General features: G+C 43.4%; 1 long non-coding RNA gene across 1 annotated transcript; it reads right to left on the minus strand.

Annotated features, from left to right (window-relative positions):
• Positions 1-572: 572 nt before the first annotated feature.
• LOC114673186 (uncharacterized) lies at positions 573-9,909 on the minus strand. The gene is made up of 3 exons (XR_003723867.2): positions 8,381-9,909; positions 3,369-3,522; positions 573-740 (listed from the first exon to the last, which is right to left on the minus strand). It is a non-coding gene; the product is annotated as an uncharacterized LOC114673186 (long non-coding RNA).
• Positions 9,910-14,536: the final 4,627 nt, after the last annotated feature.

The following is a 14,536-nucleotide window of genomic DNA, read 5'->3' on the forward strand; positions in this document are numbered from 1 at the left end:
AGCCAGCTAGCCTTGCTCAGGTCATTGCAATCAGGTGCCATAATTATTACTATTTGCAGGTGAGAAGACTGAGTCTTAAAGAGTTTCACCTACGTGCTCAAGATGGTACCTATAGTAAGTGATTGAGAACCAGGGTGAGAGCATGGGCTTCCAGAGCCTGGGTTTTAGCTGCAAGGCCAACCTTCATCCATGGCCGTGCAGGGGGACTATCACTGAGGTGGGGACTCACCAGACCTGTGTGGACATCTTGGTCTTGATGCTCACCTTTCTTCTGATACCAGTGTCCCCATTTTTCTCTGGAAAACCCAGTATCAGTCTTGCCCTGGAGGGCACCTGACCCATGCCTGGCCAGTCAGCACATTCCTCAGGCTGCCCTCTCTAGATTCATGGTTCATGAATCTAGAGAAGTGGCTCATTCTGCTGGACATGGGGGTGTGAGCCCAGGAGCCCGGAGGGAGAACCTGCCTGAGAATTAAACCAATGCGGAGAAGAGCAAAACCCAGAGATGTGTGTCAGGTAGGAAGGCCATGCTAAGCTGAGGTAACAAATAAACACAATTATTGTTATTATTATTATTATTGTGTAGCTTAACATAATAAAGGTTTATTTCTCCCTCACATAAAGTCCAATGTGGGTCAGATGATTTTCCAGGGCAACTCTCTTCTGCTGTTCCTTAACTTGGGGGTTCAGGCGCTCTCCATCTGTAATGAGGCCATCTCAACATGCGGCTTTCAGAGTTCCTGAAGTGGGAAATAGAGACATAATACACTCATTTTATTGGCTAGAAGTTGTCATGTGACTTGCCTAAACTCAAAGGGACAGGGAAATATGGCCGTCCAATGTGACCCAGAAGGTAAGAACTACTTAAGAATGAACCCCAAAGGTCTCCACCACAGATGGAGGCAAATAAAGTAGTTTAAATGATTTAACATGATTTAAATCTCTAGATCAAGCTGTGCCTGAAGGAGTTGTGGTAGTTCTTAAATGAGCCAATGGATTTCTTTTTTTTAAGTCTAGTTTAAGTTTAGCTTTTTTCTCACTTGCAATTGAACAAATCCCACTTGAAAGGAACATACCTAGTCCTCACTCCCTGGCTGACTCCAGCGTCTCCCTCCTCCCAGTCTAAACACCACCCACTATGGGCTTCTGCCCTTCTACTCACTAAGGAGAACTGCAACACACATAAGCATAAATGTTCTAGATTTTCCTAGGAACTGTCTTTTCAGCTGCTGTGAAGGCCAAACGGTACATGAGAGAGTAAGTCACTTAGGAGAAAATAAAAGTCCATGCTAAAGATAGCCTTCCATCTTGCAAATGAGTAGGGTTCCCCTGAAGGAAAGCTAGGACTCCTGTAGAACGCCATAAAGTTAGCTTTCTGAGATACTTTGGAGAAAGTGGCCACATCTGTCCTTAGACTGGCAGCAGCAGCAAGAGTTGGCTTGACCTCCTAGGGACTTTACTTGAAGACTCTGGCTGGAGAGAGAAGACCTGGATTCTGGTTTAATCTTTGCCATTGACCAACTGGCTAACCTTGAGCAAGTCATTTATCCTCCGTGGGCCTCAGTTTCCTCATCTGTAAAGTGAGTATGTTAAAGTAGCCAGGGTCTAATATCCCTGTCTCCTTTATGCCCTAGATTTCTGTAAGATCCCACTTCCACGTGAAGGTGCTCAGAATGTGGCTCAGCAATTGTCCTGCTGGTCACAACCAGCAGGAGTGAGTGTGCTGGTTGAAACCCTTCCCAGAACTTCCCATGCAGAGTGGCTGCACACTGTGTACTAGCTGGGTAGACACTGGGTAGACAAAGGATCTCAGAAAGCTAACTTTATGGTGTTCTACAGCAGTCTATCTTTCCTTCAGGGAAATCCCATTCATTTGCAAGGTGGAAGGCTATTTTTAGCATGGACTTTTATTTTATCCTAAGTGACTTACTCTCATGTACCATTTGGCCTTCCCAGTGGCTGAAAATCATATTCGAAGAACATTGGACTGGAAGCCAGGAGACCTAAGCTCACATACCACTTGTTTCATTGCCTTTGACAAGTCCTTTAAATCTCTCTGGACTTAAGTTTCTCCATCTTTCATGTTGGAATGGTGATTTGTGCTTCCTTCAGAAGATCAAACAACCTTCTAGAGGCCTCTTTGGGCTTAGAGTCACGTGACATGGTTTAAGTTATCACTCTGACATCTTCTAGCTATGAGACCTTAAGCAAGTTGTAATCTCCCCACACCTTAAGGTCTGTAAATAAAAATACCAACCATTAACTTAATTGATGGCTTTCTCTGTGTTTCTCTATAAGCTCATGACATAGGTACTATTATCAACTCTATGTTTCAATGTCCTTTAACCTCTCTAAGCTGCAGAGTCACAGAGCAGGTGGCAGACCCATATTCCAACCCAGAGATGTCTGGCCCTAGTCCCTGCTCCACACCACCCTCCCTGCTTCCCTGACATGGACAGTGAATGAGGATGGGTACAGAGAAGCCCCAAATGCTACAGAGGTGTCTCATTCAGGTTTGTATCACCATTCATCCCTAGAAACATAATTAAAATGTAGTATAGTCTCAGAGACCTTGTGATGAGTGAGTGATTAACAGGTGCATAGATGGATAACAAAATAGATAAGTTATAAACGGAAAACAATATGGCGCTATGCAGATGCCCAAATGTATGCGTTGATCCAGGTACCATCACAGCCATTCCATGGGAGTACCAGGGATATGGTGATCAGGTGTGCTTGGGGTTGGGATACGGAAGTGGCCAAGTTGAAGGGGCCCAGACCACCACACACCAGAGGGGCTGGGGTTTCTTCCTCTATTCCTCCACCAGTGGCCCAGAAGGTCCAGACATGTGCCCAGAGTAAGAAAGTCATCTAATTAGAGCTCTGATGCTAAATCGCATGAGGGCCTTCCCTGGAGCTCAGGATAGAGGGTTGGGAATGAGGCACGCAGAGCTGGAGAAAAAGGGCTGTTCACCCATCACTCAGCCATCTGGGTCCCATGCCTGAAATGAAGGGGACTCCTCAGCTCTCTCAGGAAATGTCAGCAGCCAAAACAATGTCTTCCTTCTTGTGTTTTCACTCCTTCTGCATGCCCCTGTGGCCCAGGAATATATAGCTTCATCCATCCAATTTTGAGTACTGCTATGTGCCGGATACTGCTCAAAGGGTCTGGGATATCCTTAAATAAAAACAACCAAAAATCCCTGCCCAGGTTCACCTTGTGTCTGATCACAAGAGCAAACCCTGCCCAACCACTGCCAGAATTGGTATCATGGGGAGTCCTCTGCACTGACCATCTGATTATCTTGCCCTGAACAAAGGATCAGAGCACTGTTTAAATGCTGGCATGGGTCCTGGAATGAACTCACATCTCTGGAGAAGACCTTCAACATTGGAGAACCAGCTGGTGCCTTCTTCTAAAAGAAAGGCAGAGGTCTTGAACTTCGTGATTCCTTGCAAATCCCAGTCTAAGCCATTCAGCAGCAGGAAATATGTGCACCTGGTGAGGTCTCTGGCGTGGGTCTGCAAAAAGGAGGCAGGTTGATAGCCAGCAGTTGTCCAAATGAATTCACTCAGTATAAACGCTGGGTACTGACTAAGTCCACGGCCCCTTGCTAGACGCTGAGACAGCCACTGAAGAAATGAGAGGCTGTTCCTACCCTCCATGAACTTCCAAATGAGCTGACAATCGGAGGGGCTGAAGAGGTTAGGAAAGCTGTTTGGTTAGGGGTAAAAAGAGGGATAGGATAGGCAGAGGGAAAAACCAGGACCAGGTTGGATGTAATACTGAGAACATGCACAGCCCAGGTATAGTAGCAGGGAGCTTATATTTTCATTCACTCACTCATTCGTCCATTTAGTCAATAAATATTTGTTCCATACCTCTTCTATCCCACTCTGCTAAGCTCTGCAAATAACTTGGTGAGCATATCCACATCATTTCTAAACTGATGGTCCCAGTGGGAGAGACAGGCATTCATCAAATAATCACACAATATTTCTTTGAAGGAGAAATACAAGACATATCAAGAGAACCATGTATGTTTTTGTGTGTGTATGCATGCATGCACACATGTGGTGGTTAGAGACTGGTGGTAAGGAGACAGTTTCTGCAAAGGGAACAACTTTTGCAAGATGTCCTGAGATAGATAGGGATCTAGTCCAGTAGGTGGGCTGAAGAGAAGCAAACTAGAGGTGAGGGCAGGAATCAGCAGAGTCCAGGCTGATGGTACGGGTCAAGTCAAAGGTTTTGCTCTCGTCCTAAGGAAAGGGCAGCCAATAAAAGGTTTATGCAGCAAACAACTAGGCTGTGATTTGTGCTGGAGAGAAGATGTCATGCTGAGGGGTTGGGAGGTGAATTCACGTTTCCTTCATTTTATGAAGAATTTGCAAAACCTTTGAGCCAGAAAAGTTCATTTTCTGTTCTCTCAGAGGCATTATAGCAGAATGGTTATGAATCCAGGATTTTACGATGAAGATTCCAATCCTACTTTGGATAATCAATAATAAATTATGTCTAAGTCCCATGTTTCTTGTAGGGCTTTTGTGAGCATTTAAATGCAAACATATGTACATGTGAGCAGTATCTCTAGCACTTACAAGCACCCAGCAATTTACAACTATTTTTCTTGGTTCTCCTTGCACCTTGAGTAAAGAGATGCTGAGCTGTATCATAAGTTTCAGTAGAGTTTGACCACTCTTAGGACCATCTTTCACTGAAGAACCTTTGGCCTATTGCTTTCTTGCTGAAGTTTAAATGTTTCCAGTTTCTTTTTGAGAACAGCTGGTCCCAATCTACTAAATAACCCCTTTGCACACTTGAAGACCATTATTAAGATTCCCTTTGGCCATAAACATACGAAGAAGTGTTTAACATATGAAAAAAATGTTTAACCTCACCAGTAATCAAAGAAATTCAAATCAAAACAACAAAATGCAATTTTTGCCTATCAATTTGGTAACTTTTTAAAATGATAGTGCACAGTGCTGGTGAGAGTAGGGTAAGGTGGCAATTTCGTACATTGCTGGTGGGAACATAAATTGGTACAATCTTTCTGGAAAGCAATTTGGCAATATGTTATCAAGACCCTGAAAATTGTCCTTACCCTTTAACCCAGTAATTCCACTTCTGGGAATCTATCTCAAGGAAATAATCAAAGAATCAGACAAAAATTTCTGTTCATGCTGTTTGATATAGCAAACAATATTTTGAATTAGGAATAACCAAAAATTATCTAGAAGTCAAATGATGTCGTGACATATATTAAAAAGTTATTAAAAGTCATGTTAACAAGGCATTTTCAAGGACATTTAAAATGGTCACCAAAAACTGTAAAACACAAACATATAGAAGATACAAAACTAAACACAGTAGGATTTTAATTATGTAATTATATATACTTTTATTTTTATATGTGTACAGAGACAGCTAAATGCAAACACAGCAAAATATTAACAGTTCTTACTAGAGGGTGATAGAATTAGGGGTGGCTCTTTATTTTCTACTTTATATATAACCAAAAACTTGTTTAAGAGCTCACATGGCCTTATGTATTTTTCTAAGTAGTTCATCATGGTCCCGTTTCTGCCATAGCATCTTGCCCAGAATCGAAACAGCGGACTTTCAGTGGTTACAGTTTTCCTGGAAAGGGCCAGATAGCAGATATTTTAGGCTTTGCAGATCATACAGTCTTTGTTGCTACTTCTCAACTCTATTGTTGTATGGCAAAACCAGCCATAGATAATATGGCAACCAATGGGCATGGCTGTGTTCTAATTATATATATATAATTTATATATTTTTTATATTTATTATATATTATATTATATATTATATTATATATTATATATTATATTATATATGTTTATATATAATAGATTATATATTATATTATATATGTTTATATATAATAGATTATATATTATATTATATATGTTTATATATAATAGATTATATATTATATTATATATGTTTCTATATAATATTATATATAATATATTATATAATATATTATATATGTTTATATATAATATATTATATAATATATTATATGTGTTTATATATAATACATTATATATAATATATATAATATATATAAAATATATATAAATTATATATATAATTATATTAGAACACAGCCATGCCCATTGGTTGCCATATTATATTACATATAATATTATATTATATGTAATATAATATATATTATATATGTTTATATATAATATTTTGTTTATATGTTTTTATAAATATATATTTATATATAATATATATTGTATTTTACATATATTGTATATAATTGTATGTATTTATAAAATTTATATATTTCTATATATAATATATTATATATTTTATATAATATATAATATATATTATATATCATATTATATAATATATATATAGGCAGTAAGTCAGTTTTAGCCTTGGTCTTAGTTTGCTGACACCTGGTCTAGATGATTTGAATCTCTCCTGGCCCAAATTATGTATAGTCTCAAACAAGTATAGTTGGGGAGACTTCTAGAAGGGTGGGGTAAGGTTCTTGTCCCCACATTCCTAGTGAGTCAATCAGTCTGAAATGTACTGAGAAGCAATCAGCCAGGGTACTTCTCCCAGGCTTTGTTTATTCACCTCTTTGGGTTTTTTTTTTCGTTTTTATTATTTCAATAGTTTTGGGGGTATAGATGGCTTTTGGTTACATGGATAAGTTCTTTAGTGGTGATTTCTGAGATTTTAGTGCACCCGCCATCCAAACAGTGTACCCAATATGCAGTATTTTATCCCTAACCCCCTCCCAACCTTCTCCCCACCCCAAGTCCCCAAAGTCCATTATATCACTCATGCCTTTGCATCCTCATAGCTTAAGTCCCACTTATAAATGAGAAAGTACAATATTTGGTTTTCCATTCCTGAGTTACTTCACATAGAATAATGGCCTCCAACTCCATCCAAGTTGGTGCAAAAGACATTATTTCATTCCCGTGTGCCTAAGATAAGAGGATCTTTGGGTCCAGAAGTTCTGGGCTGATCAGGCATCTGCACTAAATTCACCATCAACATGATCAGTTTGGTGACCTCCCGAGAGCACGAGACCACCAGGTTGCCTCAGGAGGGGTGAACCGGCCCCGGTGGGAAATCGAACAGGTCACAACTCCCGGGCTGATCTGTATTCGCCTCTTTGTATAGCTCCTCCCTCTTCTTGTGCATCAGCGCCCTCTCCAAGTACCTCTTTTGCCACCACCCACTGCAGCCCTTATCCCATCTGGTGTAATAGGAGTTGATGACTGAAAGGAGCTGCAGGGACTTGGAACAGTTGGTGGCTAATTCGAGATCTCCCCTCTCTACCAACTGTATGGTGAATGCACCTGATAGCAATAACTTACGCATACCCTGAGAACAACGCTGTATGGCACATGCACCTGACTGTGTTTTCAGAGTTCCAAGCTAAGGAATCTGGGAGGAGCCAACGCAGAGATTGATTTTTTATCTGTGAGGAACATCAGAATGCCCAGCCCTTCCTGCGGAACATGGGCCATGCAGGGATCAAGGCTCTTTGTTTGGGAGTCCAGCAAAGGTTGCCAGGTGGAGACTGTCAGGGGAAGGGTGCTAAGTGAAAATGTTACATAAACTGCATGCTCTTTGCAAGTAGCTCCTGCCCAGCCCACCACCACCGGACTCTCTCCCCTGTATGTAAGCCCCCAGCCCATGTCTCATCTGCTGGCTCTGGGTCTCGTCTCCAGCCTCCTGAACCTGGTGCCATCCCCACTGGAGTTGACAGGGGTTCAGCACAATACCAACAATGAGATTTTCAGATTCCTGGGTTTGTGGTTCCATCTTCCTTCTGGCCACTGTGTTCCAGAGGAGGAGAAGGAGAGAGACAAAGGATGAACTGTAATGTGCTGCATCCCAGGCATTGCTCCGAGGGGTCCATAAGATGGTTTTTTGGTGGGGAAAGTTTTGTATTAGACAAATAGAACCCTCACAGCAAGGATGCACCATAAACTTATGTAAACAATAAGTATATGTGTATGATACAAAGCTTTGGAAGTTCCCTTGTGGAGAGTAGAGTCTTATATCACTCACCTTAATACATGCACAGGTCATTACCCGGTATAGGTAGGGAGCCTTTCTGCCTTCTCCACCTTTCCTTTCCTGCTCCAATTCTTTTTGTACGTTTCCAATAAAGTCCCCTTGTTTAAACCATTTTAGACATTGGGGCCTTGTCCAGGAGGCAGAAATGACATCTCAGAGCAGCCCATATATCAGATGGTGAGTGAGGGAGTTATAGGATGACAGTGGCATTCCAAGGGCCTCTACTTCTTTGTCACTTTTCCGTACAAACACATCAAATGCACAGTTGAGAACCACCAAGTGAAAATGACTCACGTGGCAAGAAAAGTCATTCATTCAAGGGTCCTCCCAATGACCTCTTCTGGCTTTCGGGTTTGATTCCCCTGACTGGTTTTATCTTACTGTCATACTTTCTATTGCACCCAAGAGGCAGGCACTGGCGATGGTCAACTTTCCTTAGGGACGCAGCCATCCTGTTAGTTAAACAGTGATGAGGAAAGAGAAGAGAACAAGGAGATTTTGCATCTTAAAAATTGAAAGTTCCAATAGGTCATTTTGCTTAAAAAGAAATCTCTCACACCATAACCAAGGCAGAAAATATTTATACCCAACCCTCACCTCCACCTACAATCTCTGTTAGGCAGCTGCTCTATGACTTACTTTTCTGCTCAATATTGACCTCAATTGATATTTTACTCTAATTTCCCCTGAATAGAAATGTTTGGGGATTGTTTTGCTGGAGGAAGAGCACGTTGAGAGCCCATTGTGAATTTCACTGTCCCTTGCCATCTTTTTATGAAATCTTGTTCAATAAACAATCATTAGGGGCAACACGGTGGATGGGAAGGCCATAGGATTAGAAGTCATTCATGATCCCACATGGTAGGCATTTTCTCAGTAGAAGACAAGATTCAGTTTGAAAAGCATTTCTGTCACTCCCCAACTATGTGGATTACTTCATCTCTCCAGGCTTATCTTTCTTCTATTTGAAGGAAGAAAGGATGGCCAGGTACGGTGGCTCAAGTCTGTAATCCCCACACTTTGGGAGGCTGAGGTTGGCAGATTGCCTGAGGTCAAGAGTTCGAGACCAGCCTGACCAACATGGTGAGACCCTGTCTCTACTAAAAATACATAGATTAGCTGGGCGTTGTGGCAGATGTCTGTAATCCCAGCTACTCAGGAGGCTGAGGCAGGAGAATCTCTTCAACCTGGGAGGCAGAGGTTGCAGTGAGCCGAGATCACACCACTGCACTCCAGCCTGGGCGCAGAGCGAGACTCCGCCGCAAACAAAACAAAAGAAAACAAAAAAATAACAAAAAAATAAATAAAAGGAGCAGGGTGGGAGTGGGAAGCATATATATGATCTCCATCATGCAGGACTGTGAAGCTGGAACAGGGGCCATGTGATCACTCAGCACAGGGAAGGTGCTTAGAACATTCCATCCCCACTTCATTCGTGAAGCAAGGAAACCATGCTAATAGCTCTCAGAGTTGCAGAGAAGGATGTTACCCAGCCCTGTCCCCCAAGCGCTGGGTCTTCAGGGAAAACATCTGTGTACACACATAACTCAGAATATTGGGTACATTGTGAAAGGTGCTGCCAGAACAGAGAAGAGTAAAAAAATTCATTCGAACAGCCGGTATTAGTAAAGACTTCAGGGAAGAGGTGGCATGTGAGCTGAGCCTTGAAGGGCAAGGATGGAGATACAGCCGGGGCTTCTGGGAGGGAACCATGAGAGCACAGGCTGAAGACAGGAGGGGACAAAGCATTTCAGGAAATGATGAAGCATTAAGGACCGTCAGGTGCAGAGAGAGCCCAGAGTGAGTGAGGTTCAACCCACTGAATTTCAACCCACTGAATTTGCCTCTGCCCCACTGCTCTGGTGCAATGGAACTTTCAAATGTCTTACTCATCATCCTCTTCCAACCTACTCATTCCTGCAGGAGTGTCTGGCTCTGTTGATCTGGGCAGTCATCCCCAAACCTTCTCCACAGGTGTCCATGAGCCTGTTTCTCCCTGAATCTTCTTTTCTTTTGTGCAAGTCTCAGTATCATCTCAGTGTGCCCCCAGTGTCATCTTTTTGACCCTCTCCCTGGGTGGTCTCACACCCTCCTCAAAGAACTGAAGGAGGCCAGATTATGACAGAGCCACAGATGCAGTGCTGAGATTACATGGTTTCTTTTTGTTTTGTTTTGTTTTGACTCAGTCTCATTCTGTTGCCCAGGCAGGAGTGGTGCAACCGTAGCTCACTGCAGCCTCCACCTCCTGGGCTCAAGTCGTCCTCCTGCCTCAGCCTCCTGAGCATAGGCATGTACCAACATGCCGGGATAAGCTTTTTTATTTTTATAGAGACAGAGGTCTCACTATATTGCCCAAGCTGGTCTCAAACTCCTGGCCTCAAATGATCCTCCTGCCTCGGCTTTCCCAAATCACTGGAATTACAAACATGAGCAAGATTACATGTTATCATGGGGGAGGGGCACATAAGATTCTCAGATCAGGAAATGACATAATCAGAACGTCATTTTAACACAGTGAACGCACATCTCTGTCTGCCCAGGATAATCCCCTGGCATAATTATCAATGGAATCCCCATTCACTCATAAAAGCACTTTCATTTAGATGAAAAATTACATGATCACTCTCAGTTTAGATTACCCTGCTGTCCATGGGACACAGAAACCAGGGGCAAAAGGAGGCTGGACCAAAGAGAGCCATTCAGAGGCCATATCAACTATCCAAGCAGGAGGCAGGGACTTCCAAAGGCAGAGAACTCATGGGAAGGCAAAGTACTAGATCAAAGGACAAATTTGAAGGTAGGTTCAACAAGACCAATGATTACAGGATGAGTGATGGAGAAAAAAATAAGCAGACCCACTAGATGACTGACAGTTTAGTATCAGATATAGGGACTGGACGGGCTGAGAGGGATATTCTTGCGTAAGAGGGCAAGGAGCTGGCAATGAGAATCTGGAGCACAGCAGAGGCCAGAGCTGGAGATGTGAATTTGGCAGATGGCAGAATCCTGGGAACAATCATGGCTGAAGAGGGACGGTGTGAGACCATCCAGAGAAAGGGTCAAAAAGATGACACTGGGGGCACACTGAGATGATACTGAGACTTGTGCAAAAGAAAAGAAGATTCAGGGAGAAACAGGCTCATGGACACCTGTGGAGAAGAAGGTTTGGGGATGACTGCCCGGATCAACAGAGCCAGACGCTCCTGCAGGAATGAGTAGGTTGGAAGAGGACGATGAGAAAGACCTTTGAAAGTTCCATTGCACCAGAGCAGTGGGGCAGAGGCAAATTCAGTGGGTTGAAGAGGGAGTGGGCGGTAAGGAAGTGGTGTCAATAAGCACAGATGATTCTTTGGATAAATCTGTTAGTGTAAGGAAGGAAAGAGATGAGACTGTGGTTTGAGGGAATAATTTTAAATTTTGGGAAGTTAAATGTGAAACCTGAACATATTTGAACACCAAGGAGACACTGGCAAGAAGGAGGGGGTGTAAAGGTGCTGGAGATAACCATGTGGAGTAAGGTAGGAACAGATGGTTTCTGTTCCAGTGGGGAGGCCAGCCTTAGACAAGAGGTAGGACTCTGGAAGAAAGTGAGGCTGCACTTGGACGGAGTGAATGCTACAGGTGGTGGTGGCTATAGTAGCAGTATTATAACAACAATCATTAGTAGTAGTAACAATGAATGGTTAATCTAACTTTTTGTTTACATGTAAGTTCTCTGCACTGTTTAATCCTCACAACAGCCCCATTTTATATGTGAGGAAACTGAGCCCAAGAGAGGTTAATTAAATTGCCCATAAACCACTATAAAAAATGCCAGAAGGTAGATTGAAACCCAGGTCTTTCCAATGGCATAGCCAGACTTGTAGGCCACTTGGAGTCAGTATAGACCAATGGCTCAGTCCTTTCAGTGAGCTGGAGGTGAAGTCATCTTCTGTGAATGATGGGGGTGGATGTGGAGGCCTGAGGAAGGAGGAGAAGAGTTGAAACAGCTGTTGGGAAGAATGCAGTAGGGATGAGCCAGAGAAGAGAGAGGGCATGGACAGCTTCCCAGGGGCACTGATAGTAGATTCCATCTTGTTCTTATCACCCGCATTCCCAGTCCCATTTCCTACCAGGGGCATGCACCCCACATTCTTCTCATTTATTTTGTGTCCTCTCTCCTCTAATCCCTCCATCAAAGGAAATAAGAGCCATGTGGCCCAAGTGGAATGGGTCAGATTCTTCCCACTGCTGGAGGACTTGGTGATGGCCAGTGGGTAGAGCTGGGGAGGTGGTCCTCAGAGCCTTTGTCCTACCAAGGACACCCTCAGCCTAAAAGGTTTAGGGAAGCAGGGCATTCACCAGGCAACAGGGATTGCGGATGGAGTGTCTGGGAGCTGTGCCTCTGTGTTTAGAGGCCCAGCGTTGCTGTTTCTGACTTAGCCTCCCAAGTTGCCTGGGCCCAGCCAATAGCAGAAGAGAGCTGGAGCCAAAGTACTGATCCCAGGTGAACTAGCCATCTTCTATTCCATTAACAAGCCTATCCATCCCATATGACCTCTTTCTACGGGAGATCTATCAATTTTAGTTAACAGTCAGTGAAGAGGACACCATTTGATCCCAGAGCTTAAACCCATACCTCTGATTCACTGGTTTGACCACTTAGAAAATAGTAGCAGGATCAAATAGGCTGAGCCTCCCTCTTTGGACAGAACTTCACTGAATTAGTAAATGGAAGGTGCTAGCCTTGGAGACAAGCTTAAAGATATGATATTACTGCTTGTCAGATGTGGACCACCACTTAAAAAAACCACTAAGCCACTGGTCAAATTGATAAAATCCATACAGGACCCGAATCTAGAAAACATGGGGCTCAACTCTAATTTCCATAAAAGTGGCCAACAGGACCAGGGAATCGGCATTGAATTCTCAATGTGTACTGACTTTCAGCCTCCAAATGTCATGGTTAACACACGGGGACTCAGGATACGACATCTGTGGGCTGGCAGGTTCTAGAAGCATTTATTGGAATCTTCTCAGGACTCTTTTCCACAGTGCTAGAAAGTCAATTGTAAGAGAGTAATCACAACGAATTCTTAATAATTGAGAAAAAGCACGGGGAAAATGATCACATCTGTTCAGACTAAAATGGAATTGTTTGAGGGAATGCAAGCAGGCAACGCTCTAATCTACATTTAAGGCAACTATATTTGTAAGATTGGGGACAAGGAAGAGGAGAGAAGCAGCTCTTGAGAGACAGAGTCCTAAATCTGTATATCCAGCATCCATGGGTGAATATTTGGGAAGCAGTGATTTGTGTGTGTATGTGGGTGGGTGTGTGTGTATACACACGCACACATATAAGCACACACATTCTCACACACTCACACCCACAGACACTCCAGGTTTCTGAAGAGTTGTGTACCATTACCCAGCTCGAGTTGAAATGAACCCCGTGCCTCCCTGTAGCCCGTTTTGAGTGGTATTCTCCTACCATGGGCAGGAGAGTCTCCTGCAAACCCTGGCCACAGCGTCCTCAGTCCAACTCTCCAACAGATTACCATCCTTCCCTTAAGTCTCCCTGAAAAGCAGCCCAGGGGCAACAAATCCCTCCCTCTTCCACCAGTTCCAACATTTCTCTAATGAATGCAGGAGAAAATTAATTACAGAGGGATTTTCAAGACCTCAGTATCTAATGACCAGCCCCAGCGCCCCCTCCCTCCAGCTTCTTTGAGGCTCCTCATTGGCCCTGCCCAGCCCTGCCCTCCTCCCCTCCACCCTCCCCTCCCCTCCCTTCCCAGAACCCAGGAACAATACCGCAGGCTAATTAGGCAGGGAAAGAGTTTCTTGGCAAAAGGGGCTGAGTGCTAGGTCAGTACCTTGAACAACCCAGAAGAAAAACAAAACAGCATTAAAAGAAAAAGAAAGGGAGGGGGGACCTGTTAATCCCAAGTGCATTTCCGCCAAATATTCTCCTTTTCAAGTGTTTTCTTCCTGGTAAACAAAGTTCTGTGGCTGGCTTTGGAGATTTTAGGACTCGGTTGCTTAGTAATATTGGGGAAAACACGAAGTCCCCACCTCAGCCCCATTTTGTGCCTCTTCTCCCTCGCTCACTGCACTGAGGGGTGGTGACACATTCCCACATTGCGAGGGACAGCCCGTTTGTGAAGAAGAGCTGAGCTTTCTTTTCTCTTCTTCTTTTCACGTCTAACAGCTTCCCGAAGCTCGGCAAAGAACAGAGATTTCTGCTCCCAAGTTTGGTGAATCTACACCAGCGCTGTCCAGCAGAACTCGCTGTGATGAGGGAACTGTCCTATATCTGAACTGTCCTATATCTGTGCTGTCCAATATGGTGATCACTAACCACACAGGGCCACTGGGCACTTGAAATATGGTTTGCAGAAATGAGCAACTGAGTGTTAAATGTTATTTCATGTTGATTAATCGAAATTGAAAGAGCCACAGAGAACT

This window comes from Macaca mulatta, chromosome 16 (assembly GCF_049350105.2).
Source record: "Macaca mulatta isolate MMU2019108-1 chromosome 16, T2T-MMU8v2.0, whole genome shotgun sequence".
Classification (NCBI taxonomy): Eukaryota; Metazoa; Chordata; class Mammalia; order Primates; family Cercopithecidae; genus Macaca; species Macaca mulatta.